The 13,712-nt window shown below is 35.5% G+C and overlaps 2 pseudogenes; one reads left to right on the top strand and one right to left on the bottom strand.

Moving 5' to 3' along the window:
- Positions 1 to 93: 93 nt before the first annotated feature.
- Positions 94 to 2,007, bottom strand: LOC121265409 (annotated as a pseudogene).
- Positions 2,008 to 5,858: 3,851 nt separating this feature from the next.
- LOC121265490 lies at positions 5,859 to 9,772 on the top strand (annotated as a pseudogene).
- The last annotated feature ends 3,940 nt before the right edge of the window (positions 9,773 to 13,712 follow it).

Here is a 13,712-nt window from a genome sequence, read left to right as displayed (position 1 = left end):
ATAAAGCGCCCAGCCCATGGCGGTTCTACTGAAATAAAGGATGAGGGGCTGAGAGCCACTACCAAAATTTACAACAAAATTTGAGCCGAAGTAAAGACGAAAGAAAAAGAATGCCACCTTTCAAGCTCTCTAAACCTACACTGAGTCAATTATCATATATTGTTATACAATTAGTTTTCATCCAGTAATGGAGGATGGTTCACCCCGCTTGTTAGTCGAAGAATGTTGTAGCTGTTGCTGCTGTTGGTGGTGATGATCAAGCAGCTCCATCTCTTTCTGGCGTAGAAGCAGGGACATTCTCTCATTCTCGAGCCTTCTCCTCTCGTTCTCAAGCTTAGCTCTCTCCATTTCCCTCTCCTTCTTGCTGCTAAACTTGACCCACTTCAACCGCTGTTTCTCTAGCTCAAAAGCTTGGCCTCGGAAGCTCACTTGCTGCTCCTCCAATTGTATCAAACGGGTCCTCATCCACTGCTTTTTTTCCCACGGGCTCTTCCCCACATCTTGCAGCACGCTCACCACCTCACAACTCAGTTGCTGCACTAATTGCGAGGACGTAAAAAACACTCCCTTCCTTGCTCTTTTCCTCGAAGACTTTTCATCATTGTCGTCCTCGTCTTGATCATGTCCATGCCCGCTATGACCCCTAGAACCGCTTTCCACACCATCCTCATCCTCGTACTCATCAGAATCATCATCATCCTCCTCTTCACCATTTCCTCCTTTCACCAATTTCGAACCCTCAGCACACATACCTGCATTCTCCGCCGAGTGAAAGCACCGCTGCTGTTGTGCCTGCTGCTGCTGCTGAGTATGAGATGGCTCGGTAGCCACCTGATCTGGGGATTGACTTGCTCCTCCACCAGCCCCACCGGCACTCCCATGACCACAGCTATTGTGGTAAGCACACATTTCCCTGAAGAACAAGTGCTTAGAATTCAGCAATTTGCGAACTTCTTCTTTCATCTTAGGTGACAAGTCCATTGTTTCCAGCAAGCTCTGATTCTCCACGACCTTGCAAGCCGTACCCTTCCCAAGTATATCATTCACTCTCTTGTACCTCTTGTTCAAGTCATTGAACTTGTCCTCGCATTGCTGCGGAGACACATAGAACCCTTCTCCATCATAGCGCGAGAGACCGATTTCCACTTCCCTTTCTTCTGTAACAAGCCTGCAGACTTCTTCTTGTTGCCCGTTGGATCGGTCCCTTCAGACATGGATTCGTCGCCCATGTAATAGACTGCCATTATCAGCAGCCTTACCATGGTGTCCGTCCACTTCATTCTCTGCCAAGGCGACATTTTTCTCTTGGCATCCCCAGAGTTGTCATCGTCCTCATCACTGAGAGCTATGGCTTGCTTGGGTTTGGAAGCATATATTGGATGTTTCACGGATTGCTGAGACTGTGGTGGGTTGTGATCGGTTTCATGATGGGGATAGGAAACCATCTGGAGATGGTGGTTTCGGAGGCCGTGATGAGGGTTTGCAGGACTCTTTTGTTGTTTTGGTTGTGGCTGTTGTTGTTGAAGAGGCAATTCTAGACCTAACATTCCAGAACCAATGTTAGGAAACATCCCACCACCTAAACCATTTGGTTCCATCAAAAAAATTGGTCACAATGGCCAAGTCGAAAAAATCACCTACGTACTCTTGTATTTCACATTCAAGGAAGTAGTAAAGGAAACATACCCCGTCCGTCAAGAAAGAGAGATTGGAATCAGTTTGTCACGTCACCAGACACCAAGTCCCGAGCTGCCCAGATGGATAACTGGTCCTTCTCGAACCTTTGCAAATATAGACACAAGAAGATATACACACGGAGAGGGAGAGGGAGAGAGAGAGAGAGAGAGAGAGAGAGAGAAGGTGGATGTGCATTAGATTGAATGATAGGATAGAAAGAAGCGAGTAAATACAGAGAGCGGGGCAGCCGGTTTTAGATTAGCAGGTTTGTTTGGGCTGACAGAAAACTGCCCATGGTTTTGCTTCTTCCTGCTTTGGACGGAAACCCACAGGATTCCTAAAAGAGCGGTGCTACTGCTCAGACTTACCGCTGGTTCCTTTTTGCAATTTTTTTTTTAATTTTTTTATTGACATTTTTTAATTTTTTTAAAAAATTAAAAAATATATCAATAAATTTAAAATCATTTTTTTAAACACTAAGAAATTTTACATTAATCTATACATCTCCATATATAAATCATATTTACATAATATGAGCCTAAATTCCTCTACATTGACTCGTGCATCTCTAAATATTTAGCGAGCTATGAACATGATCTATGTAAATTTAGAGATAAACTATTCACTTCCCAAAACATATATTATTCATTTTTTTCTCTCCCCTCCATTTCTTGAGAAATTTGTATTGTATTATAACGATGTTGGAGAAATTTGTATGGTAATAAATTTGTATTGTATTTGTACCGTAATGAATTTGTATTGCAATGTATTTGTATTATATTTCTATGTTAATATATGCTCTTTATGAGCACATGTGATTCATTTTTGGTATATATAAATTTGATTTGTTTTTTTTTTTTAATTTTTTGACAAGAATTTGATGTATTTTATTATATATGAAATTGTTAAATTTGGATGCATGAAATTGTATTAATATATGTACATGATGCCATGAAATTGTATTTAGACAAAAAATTAATAATAATAAATTAATAATATTTTATTATTATTTTGTCTCAAATATACATAAGTTAATGTATGAGTTTTGCTTAAACGGTAAAGTGGATATGCAAAAGAAGTATTTTACATATGTATATACATAGACCAATACTAATACTCTAAGTAAAATAAAAAATAAAAAAATTATCAATCGGTACATTTGAGTGGGGAGGGAGACAACATCCTAATTACTAAACCTAAAACAGACTTACTACTTTCTATTGTCATTTTATTATTTTATAGTGAATTTAAAATTTTATTTTTTTTATTAATTTTTTAAAGTTTTTTTAAAATTCTTAATTATTAAAAAATTAAAATAATATAGAACCTCACTTATAGCTACTTTCTTAATCATTTAAGTATTAAAAACATAATTAAAAAAAGCATAAAAATAAAGAGAATTGCAAATGTCTGATATGAATTAATAAGGCTTTGTTTAGAAGTCAAACTCATCTCAACTCATTATTACAACTTTTTTAAATTTTAACACAAAATATAATAAATAATTTAATTTTTTCAAATCTTAAAATAATAATAATATTAAAAAATAATATTCTAATAATATTTTATCATCTCAACTTAACTCAATTCAATTCAACATCCAAACACAATTTAAAACTATTGTTATCCAACCTAAAAAGAGTCCTTACGAAGCGAGGTTGAAGACTAGATTAGTGGCTAAGAGATAGATTGAGGATTTGAATTTATTTAATAGAATAGAACCTATTCTTGGTAACATGGATTACCACGTTGGTCAAGGGATACTGAAATCAACTACTTTTCAGGTCAATTTGTTTGATTTAAAATTTAAAGATTGATTTTTATTTAAATAATATGAAGTTAGGTTTGACATTTTTTTTTATTTGTGTTTTTTTTTGGGCCCCATCAGATACGTCGATCCCCTTGACTACAACTCTTTGAACCAAGACACGTGTTCAATTTCTGTCCATTCAAAGTGATATAATAATGGATTTAATAATAATTGAAAAGTGCTTCAAATAAATCTATAAATTTATACGATTTTATGGATTTATTTTATAATAAAATTAATTTTATAATCTAATCTATAACATTAAATTATATCAATTTATAAATTTATTTTAATGATATTTTTTTTTATAGATAAAGCATTTCTCATAATAATTATTAAAGAGTTGTCATCCTTAATTTGGAAGCTCAATATGTTGTCATAAACTTGAACATTATAGGCCTTTTATAACTTCCAAAATTTATAAATGTTGTATTTACCATTAATCTTCTTTAATTCATAAGGTGGTAGGAAGTATAATCATTAATGTGACGTGATTTAATTTGTAAAAAAAAAAAATTATAAATTATAAATTATAAATCAAATGATGACATATTAACAATACGGATGATGTATTCTTTACAAATATAATAACTATTTATATTAATATCAAATAGGCATCAATCAAAAGTAATTAAATTCTTTTTAAGAGTGAGTAAAAGAGATGGAAAATCGTGTATGGAGTATTAAGCGATCATTTTCTGATCATATATATATATGTATAGGGTGGACGGTAAATTAAATGAATAAATAAAGAAAATAGAGGAAGGCAAATCTGAAAGGTCCAATCATGATGCGGTGTCCCATTCAAAAATTTATAGGAGGGACGGGGTTGGAAGAGGGGAGTTGACTTTGAGTGAGTGTAGCACACAAGTTTTGGTTGTTTGGGTTGGGGTTATAGAGAGATTTTGAAGAAGGTCCTTCTCTTCTAGAAATCCCAAAAGATTCTTTTATGGGACCCCACAACACAAAACTCAAACTGATTTGGGCTTCAGCCTCAATCTTCTATGACTTGCAATAAAGCCCTACATGATTTGAGTCAAAAAAGTATTTTCATCCATTAATGCCAAGATCCATGCACTATTTGAGCTGAACTGATTGGCATGTTGACTATATGTGGGGGTAAAAAGCCCAATGGAGGAGACATGCTTCATTGGGAACTGCAACAATATCCACGGTAAAAACCTCATTTTCTTTTATAAATCTAAAGTTTAAATATCTTTTCGTTGCAGTAAAACCAATATTAGATATAGTTCTAGAATACCTAAATTTTGTTTTTTTTTTTTAATGTGAGATTTAGTATTAAAAGAATATTTTTTTTATGTAAGTTTTAAATTTTTCAATTTTTTTGAAATAAGTACGGAACACTTACTTACCTTAAAACTATATATATAATTTTTTCTATCAATAAAAACTTTTGAAATCAGAAATAACACTCAATCTTGACCAAAATTATGTCGATCTTTCTGAAAAAGATCAACACATTAACTACAACAATATTGCCTTGCATAACTAATTCAAAATGTCTCAAGTGTAATTTAATTTATAATTGTTTAGAGAAATATCTTAGTCTTCTTTAAAAAAATGAAAAACATTTTAACACGTTGAATTTAGACTATTTAGTTCTTATAATAAAAAGAATAAAAATATTTAATATCGTATTTATAATTAAAAGAATAATGGCTTTATAAATAAATCGTATTAGTTAAAGAAAAAAAAACTTCAATGTAGAACAAAGATTTAAAGAAGAGTAATGTTATACACCATACTCTCATTATATTTTGATAATACTATGTAGTATGTGGCATATTTATCACTATTATATGATAAAAAAATATGTAATAAATAATTATTTAATAGCGATAAATGTGCTACATAATACTTAATGAAATAAAAATTAAATAATAATATAGTATATAGAATTTTTATTCTAATTTAGATAGATAGAAATGGTGAAAGGACTCAGGTGCCGTAGGGCGCAGCGCAAAAAATTGTAGTCGTCCAAAGTAAACAAGGAAAGCACAAACAACCTCTGCTTTATTCTACGTTATCGCCAAGTGGACCTTTTTTTGCAACCGTGATTGGTCCACACTCCCACACCCGGACCTACTTCCAAGACACGCTCCTTCGTTCCTGGACCGAACCTTCCCAGCTCACGCTCTGTGTCCCACAGAAATTTTCCGGAAAATATGAGGGAAAATCGATATACAGTAGCCCACTCCTCACTTTCGCAATAACCAAACGGTCCAACCCCACTCTTTAAAAAAAAATGATCATATGCAGGCATCTAGCACTCGAATTTTTCTCTTGACCATCTGTGGGGACTAACTGCGATACCATGACCTGAACGAAGGCGTATTCGTAAGTTCGTAAGCCACTAGGTGCGAAGATGGGGGCGACTCTTCCGGGCCTGGCGGAGGGCAAGAACGGGTAGGGCACGGGGTCCGGGATTAGAGGACATACCGGAGAGCTGCGTGGCGGGCGTGTTACTGTACCTGACCCCGCAGGAGATGTGTAACCTCGCTTGGTTGAACCGGGCCTTTCGCGGCGTCGCGTCCTCTGACTCGGTCTGGGAAAAGAAGCTGCCCCCTAATTACCAGGAGCTGCTCGAGCTCTTTCCCCTTGAGAGGTATCATAACTTGTCCCAGAAGAACATCTTCGCTCTGCTCTCTAGCCCTGTGCCCTTTGATCATGGCAATAAGGTTTGCGAAAAGGCCAAGGGTCAAATTTAGTGTTTTTGACTGGTAGGATTCGATTTTTTTTTAAAGAATGGAATTTGGGGGTTTTACAGGAAGTGTGGCTAGAAAGGGTGACAGGAAGGGTCTGCATGGCAATATCAGCAAGAGGCTTGGCGATTACTGGAATTGAGGACCGGAGATATTGGAATTGGGTTCCTACCGAAGAATCCAGGTTAGAAATTCATTGACAAGCATTCCAATTTATCTTAATATCGCATTTTATGTAGTGTTTATAACACCATTTTTTTTTTTTTTTTTGGTAAGTAATAAAATTTTATTCATCGAATGCAATAGGCAAAGCCGATGTACAAGGAAGTATAAAAAAGATACACCTAATTACATTCTAAGATTAGGAAATAAAAACAAAAACTCATGAACAGTCCCTCTATATAGTACAATAGCTGAAAACCATTGAAGCAAGGAAAACATAAAAAATTCCCAGATTTCCTCTACGCCCCCTATTATTAAAACACCGCTAATTCCTTTCCATCCAAATACACCACATAATGCACAAAGGAATCATCTTCCGTGCAGCTGCCACTTGAGAACAACTATGAAGCCTATTCCAACACGCAAGTAGATCCACCACTGTTTTAGGCATTACCCAAACCAGCCCTGCTCTACTGAACGCACCATCCCTTAGCCACCTCACAATGTAAGAGTAAGTGGTCCACCAATTCACCGTATTTCTTACACATGAAGCACCACTCCATAACAATCATGCCACGTTTTCTCAAATTATCAATTGTCTGAAGGTTCCCAAGTGATGCTGTCCAAATAAAAAAAAATGCTACCTTTGACGGCACATGAGCCCTCCAAATACTCTTCCTCGGAAAAGAAAAGTGATGCTGAACAGTCAACATCTTATAGTATGATCTAACAGAAAACTTTTTACACGCTGTATACTTCCATGATGTTCGATCCCTCTCATTTCCTCCAATCTCCAATGTTGTTGTTAGAAATGATTTGCGCATGTCTTCATTTAAGTCCAATACATGGTGCTTTGGGTATTTTTTTCTTAAAGTAATACACAGTGGTATGTTTTTTCTCCCTCTAAAACAGACTTTGCAAGTTTTTCTGTACTTGGTGAACAGGCAATGAATTAGGGTTTACTCCGCTTTGCATGGCATGCTCAATAATTTAGTCGTATCGACTATGCATAATATATTTTTGTTATTTAATAGATATGTGTTCTTATCAACTAGCCTATAGAAGTCCAATATTGTGTAGCCTTTTAATTTTGCTTAAGGATTATAATAAACTACTAAAGGGGGGAGTTTGGTGTCAAGATCCTAAGTAAGAGAGGAAGACGTGGAGGGGAAGAACCACTGAATCAGCAATCTAGGAGTCCTTGTTTAGCCTTAAACGGCATAGTTCCTTTTATTGTAAACACTGCGTTTTATATAGCAATATTGTCTGTTTGGCTTGTTGGCTTGTTATTTCCCGCACAATAAGGGTAGGTTATCCACAAAGTATTGAAGAAGAGACTTTTTAAGTTTGTCCAATGTCCATTTACAATCTTCAAAATTTTGATCATTCCTTTCCCTCCATTCTGTTAATGTGATGCTTTCCTAACATTCTGTTAAATGGATGATAAAACCTGCCAATTATTTCTTACTTCGTAATTCTTATAAGCCTATTTAAAGTGAAAGACACTAATGAAATTTTGTCAACTCTCTCAACCACTCTGTACCTAGTTGTTCCTTAAACAGGACAAAATCTCTGTTGACGATTCCCATTTTTAAAAATACTAAACAGTTTTCTGGAAACCATGCTCCTATTTTTGATTGCTTCGATCTGTTAGCATGCACATATAATACTATTAACTAGTGTTTTTTTATCACATTGTTGTGGGTACATGCCTGTGTTCTGCTTGTGCTTCTCTAATGGTAACAGGACAGCAGGCATCCTTTTTATAGCCCTAATTCTTATATTATTTTAATTATTGTCTTTCCAAAGTACGTGTACTGAAAAGCGAACTTAAATTGGTCTGGAATAAGTCCTACCAGCTCTGAGTAATGATCTTTATGACCCATTTTTGCAATCTGGATTTCCAACTTTTGCACTCAGTTGTCATCTGAAATATCTAATGCTACTGTTTCTTTAGTGAGCTTTGACATTATATCATGGAAAGAATTGCAGGTTCTTTGGAACTGGAAGAGTGCTTTCATATTCTCTCTAGTCTCTTCAAGATCATTTTACAGTCCTGGTCCAGTTATTGTATTTGCTTTGGAGAGTTTTGCATCATTTGGATCTGCCATAGTGGTTTTCGTAGATACTTTTCTGTCCTTATTAATTTCATTTCTAAAGTCTGACCGTGTACTTTAGTGTCTCTTCATGACTCTACTGTTCTTTTTATCATTTGCTCACTAGATTTATGTATTTCTTTCTTTTTTGATATAAATCCTATTTTTCTGTTTTTGGGATTGCCTCTTTAGATAACTAAAATAACTGGGTGGAAAATGTATATCCCGCTATTTCATATACAAGAGTTTACAAACCCTTTATTTAATATTCATAAAAGTGGTTTTACGAACACTGATTGATGGGGTTCTAAAAACTCATTGCCCATCAATATTTTTTGTTTTGTGGAATATCTTGCTTAGTCCTTCTAAATGCTTTGGGCAGGCCTGCTTTTACAAATGCTGAAGCTATTTGACAGATATTCTTCAGAGAACGGTGTTCATTTTTTTTTCATTTTTTTCTAGGGCCCATGTTAAAGACATCAAAAGGCATGCACTAATAGTCCTCACTACCTATTTGAATGATTTGATTAGAATTGATTTCTCACATGCCCATAATTCATAGAGTAAGTTCCTTTATTTTTTCTGTATCCTTGGAAAACTGTGATTGAGCCTGCTGAGAATGTCAGAACTTTACCTACATTATGGATCGTATTATGCTCTTACACTTTGATGGTGCGCCTCTTTGTTTGCAGGTTCCATGTTGATAGCAAATATGGTGGTTTGAAGTAGATGGGGAGGTCAAGTGTCCCCTTCCTGCTGATAGCTTTACTCTGTCATTCAGGCTTCATCTTGGAAGGTTTTGCAAAAGGTTGGGACGGCGAGTGTGTACCTTTGAGCACACCCATTGTTGGGAAATAAAGCCAGTACGATTTGAGTTGTTCACTTGGGATGGCCGGTGGGCATCATCTGTTCTTTTTAGATGACACAGAACATGACGATGCCAATGGCAATCATAAGCGTGGGTGCTGGATAGATTACAAGGTCGGTGAGTTTACTGTTAGTGATTCGGAACCTGCAACTAAAGTCAGATTTTCCATGAATCAGATAGATTGCACGCATTCTAAAGGTGGGCTCTGTGTAGATATTCTGTATTCATTATACCGAGTGATTTGAAAAGGCATAAAAGAAGAGGGGTTTTGAAGTATCCATACACTCAACAGTGAAATGTTTAGTGATGTCAGTAATTCTAACTTGTGTATTCCATTTTTGTCTACTCTGTATAACTTTGCATATGCTTTGGCTTTTTTCCTTGCTTGTGCCGAGCGCTTTTCGTAAACACTATAAGTAAGTTGTGTTGCAACTGAGGTTCATATCATCCATCAGTACTATTTTACCACTCATTACTCCAATTTTTCATGAAATCACGAAACTTGGATAGGACCGCTATAAATCTCTCTCTCTCTCTCTCTCTCTCTCTCTCTCTAGCGAATAATTAGTTTGTTTATGTATTTATTAAATAGTAGCAACTAGGGATGAATGCTTATAATTAACCATCATGAGTATTGCTTCCTGAACTCTCTTTAGGTTGGATAGGACCGGTGCGCAAAATTTGGTTGCACCCTTTGTTCGGTTGTGAGGCCAGTGGTAGGGTGTGAACGCTGGACCACTTGGAATTGGTATTAGCTACATGAAAACCCAACTTTATTGTCAAAACTGTTATTTTTCCATAGCTTTCCTGGTGTGCTACGTGTCTCAATTTCTTGTGGGAGTTGGTAACCAGCCAGTTTTATGTGGACTGACAAAATAATTTTACTAAGCAGCTGTAATCGGCTTTAAATATCAATGGAACGTTGGGTTTCCTCTGCGTGTGCCTGCTTTAAAATCAATTCAAAATTATTGCAGAGAGGTTTCTATTATCTGATTTGGTTAAATCCTTGTGTAAACCGTCTCGTCTAGCATCTTTGAATTTTGTATGATTCTACACTGGCAGCCAATCTATGCACAATTCACGGTTCACCTGCATCCTGAATACTACGTACATTAGAAGAAAAGCACCCCGGCAGAATTTTGACCAGTGTGGCTGATTGGAGTACTTTGGTGTTCTACAAATTAACTACCTCGTTTTCAGAGGATTAAGGAATTATTTTTTCTCTAAACACCTGTAAAAGCAAGCAGCATGAGCGCTCTGTTCATGAAAAAAAAGTGTCTTACTAGGTTTTCAGAAATCGATTAAGGTTGACTACTTGATAGAAGAAACAGTTAAGAAAGCTGTGTGAGCTTTCTTTTTCAGAGATTTTGTTGAATTCACCATGTGTTTAAGTTTTGGAATTTGGAATTTGGGGCCTATGTCAACTAGGGAGGCTCTTCTTTTCTGCATTGAATCCAATCATTTATGACCACGTTGTTACTACCTTGTGGCCTACATATTAGAACCGGAGATCTCTGGTAGAACTCTGTATTCCAATATTGTTTCCCATTATTATTAAATGAATATTTATGTAAATACTGACCTAGATATTGGTCCAGATCCGGCGCCGCCTACGTACAGTGACCGCCTTCTTTTGCAGCCATCTTTCATGATCTAATTCTATTAAGCTGTTGGGCGTCTTAAATTCCATTTCCACTTGCTCTTTACTTGAAATATGTTGATGATTTAATTAGAAGGTTCGAATCGAAAAAGTTTTACCGATGGACCACTGGTTTTAGAAAAACTCATCTCTAACCTAAAGTTTGCATGATAGGGGGCATGCAGCCGCGTTGCCAGCCTTATAATTTTCAACCTTAGCTGGTTAAGAATTAATGTTCGCCCACCTAAACAGGACCAGTAGTACTACTATCTAGTTAAAATTTTCAGCATCCTAGAGCTTATGATCATGATGTTCTAGGATTCGAAAGCTTTAGCCATATCAACTAGCTAGTACTTTCACTCCTCTCTTTGTCTCTGTCACTTAAATAGTCGGTCATTAGCTGCTTAGCTTGCTGATCAAGTGTTGCATGTGTAAACAGTGGATCTGACTTAACTTGTAATGCTTCGAAGAAACCTCAAATCACACACACACACACACATATTGAGCTTATACTCTTAAAAATTAGTCAATATTATAATTAGAACTTGGTTAGAATATATCATTGTAATAAATGCCACGGGAATCATAACTCGGTGAAACTAGCAGTTTAGTTGCCTTTTAAAATAGATAATTAAATCACCATATATATATATATATATCATGTATGCATGCATGTTCAGTATGAAGCCAGACAGGGAAAAAATCAGGATTGAAGCTAATTAGTTGGGTCTGGTTGGATTGTTTGTATTGAAAACTGACTGAATAGCCCATAAAAAGAAAAACTATTTTCTCGAAGTTTTGGAGTCCCAGATTCATTACTGAGCACGCAGGTTCTTTTAAGGAGCTAGCTGTTTTTTTTCCAGATTCAGACGGCTTCTCTCAATAGTTAGCCCCCATGCATGCACGAGAAGTTAGTAACGCTAACAAAACAGACAAAGACTTTATATTTTGTTTGGCTTCAATGATCTGCAAATTCAAGTAGTTGTGTTGATGAGATTTAAATAACGCCAATTTACGTACTGTGTCATCCTCCATCCGATCCAATTAAACTACCGAAACAAAGGCGTACGACGTCTTCCCCGTTATGTTTGCAGAAGTCCGCGTAGTTGATCAACTGGCGAGTCAATGATCAGCTTTTGAGATTTAGCAGTATGGTAGAAAATTGCATGGTGGCTTTGAAACAGCGCTGTTAGGTGGTCCAAGCTGTGTGTGTTTCTGAGAGTGATCAGTTTAACATACCTATATATAGGTGGTCCAGTTTGAGCTCATGATTTTATCATGTCTTGATCCAAGAATGCTTGTACCTTTTCTGGACTCAAGACTCTTGCCATGTCGGGGGCAAGCATTTATCTCCAACACCAGTCAGTTCTGCTTCAAGGACTTCGTCACTTTTCAACTTATCCAGGAAATGACACAGTCGCTATTCCACAGCCCAAAAAAGAAGAAGAAGAAGAGGCAAAAATATTAGAAATGGAAAACTAGCCTTCATCTGTCTATTATTATTATTATTATTATTATTATTATTATTATTATATCATCTTCGATAATGTGCAGGCTATTATACAACCTTCAAGTTAGAATTTGACATTTTTTCCATGGGAAAAAGGAAAGAAAAATCTAAAGGCACAACGGCCACCTGCAATGCACTAACAAAGATTATGAGAAATTAATTAATTAGATCATTGATTAAAAGAACTTCGTTCAATTCGTTTGGCTGAGCCCAAAAAACAAAAAAAAAAAAAAAAAAAAAAAAAAAAAAACAAAAACAAAAACAAAACCAAAAAACAAATAAAAAAGAAAGAAAGAAATAAATAAACACGATGGATGAAGTACTATTATTATGGTGAAGTTTGTTAAGCATCATGATCTAGTGTATTGTGAATAGTACTGCTGGTATTAATATATATAGTGATCGTGGAGCAATATTGATTATAAATTAATTAGGTGTGTAAATTTAAACTGAAAAACCGGATCGGACCGAACCGGACCGGACCGGTTGGCCCAATTTTGAACCGGTCTGGTTCGGAACCGGTTCCTATATTATGAAAACCGGCCGGAACCGGTCTGGTTTCGATTCCGTAATTTCCAGAACCGGATCGGACCGGTTGGAAAAAATATATATATATAAATTAATTTTATATATTATACAAAATATTTATATATATAAGTTTTATATATAATATATAATTATATATCATATATGAAATCATTTTATATTATAATTTATAAATTATAACATAAAATGTTAATCTTAAATATGAACATTTGTAATTTGTTTGATCATATGTTATTAATATAATTATATATAAGATAATGCTATTATAATTTATAAAATAAAAGTTTAATCTTAAAGATGAAAATTTAATTGATCATATGCTTTAAATATAATATATATATTAAATTATTAATAACATTTTATCACAAGAAGTAACACTTTATTATATGTTTTTTTACATTTAAAAAAATCGAAAAACTGGACCGGACCAGACTGGACCGGAAACCGGTAAAACCGGATGTATCGGTTTAGGAAGGTAATCGAGGCGTAATCAGTTTTGAAAAATGAAAAACCAGTACATACCGGTTCGATCCTAGATTTTGTCCAAAACCGGACCGGTTACACCCCTAATTATAATAATTACAACTTCAGCTAGCAGAGGTAAACGGTTTCATTACGTTGTATTTTTTACGCCTTTGAGTCAGGCTCTAACAACTCAAGTCTTGAGTCTTTCACTTGCAC

Source organism: Juglans microcarpa x Juglans regia, chromosome 5D (assembly GCF_004785595.1).
Source record: "Juglans microcarpa x Juglans regia isolate MS1-56 chromosome 5D, Jm3101_v1.0, whole genome shotgun sequence".
NCBI classification, from domain to species: domain Eukaryota; kingdom Viridiplantae; phylum Streptophyta; class Magnoliopsida; order Fagales; family Juglandaceae; genus Juglans; species Juglans microcarpa x Juglans regia.
Note: the sequence above shows the minus strand (reverse complement) of the source record. Positions and strands in the feature narration are given on the sequence as shown.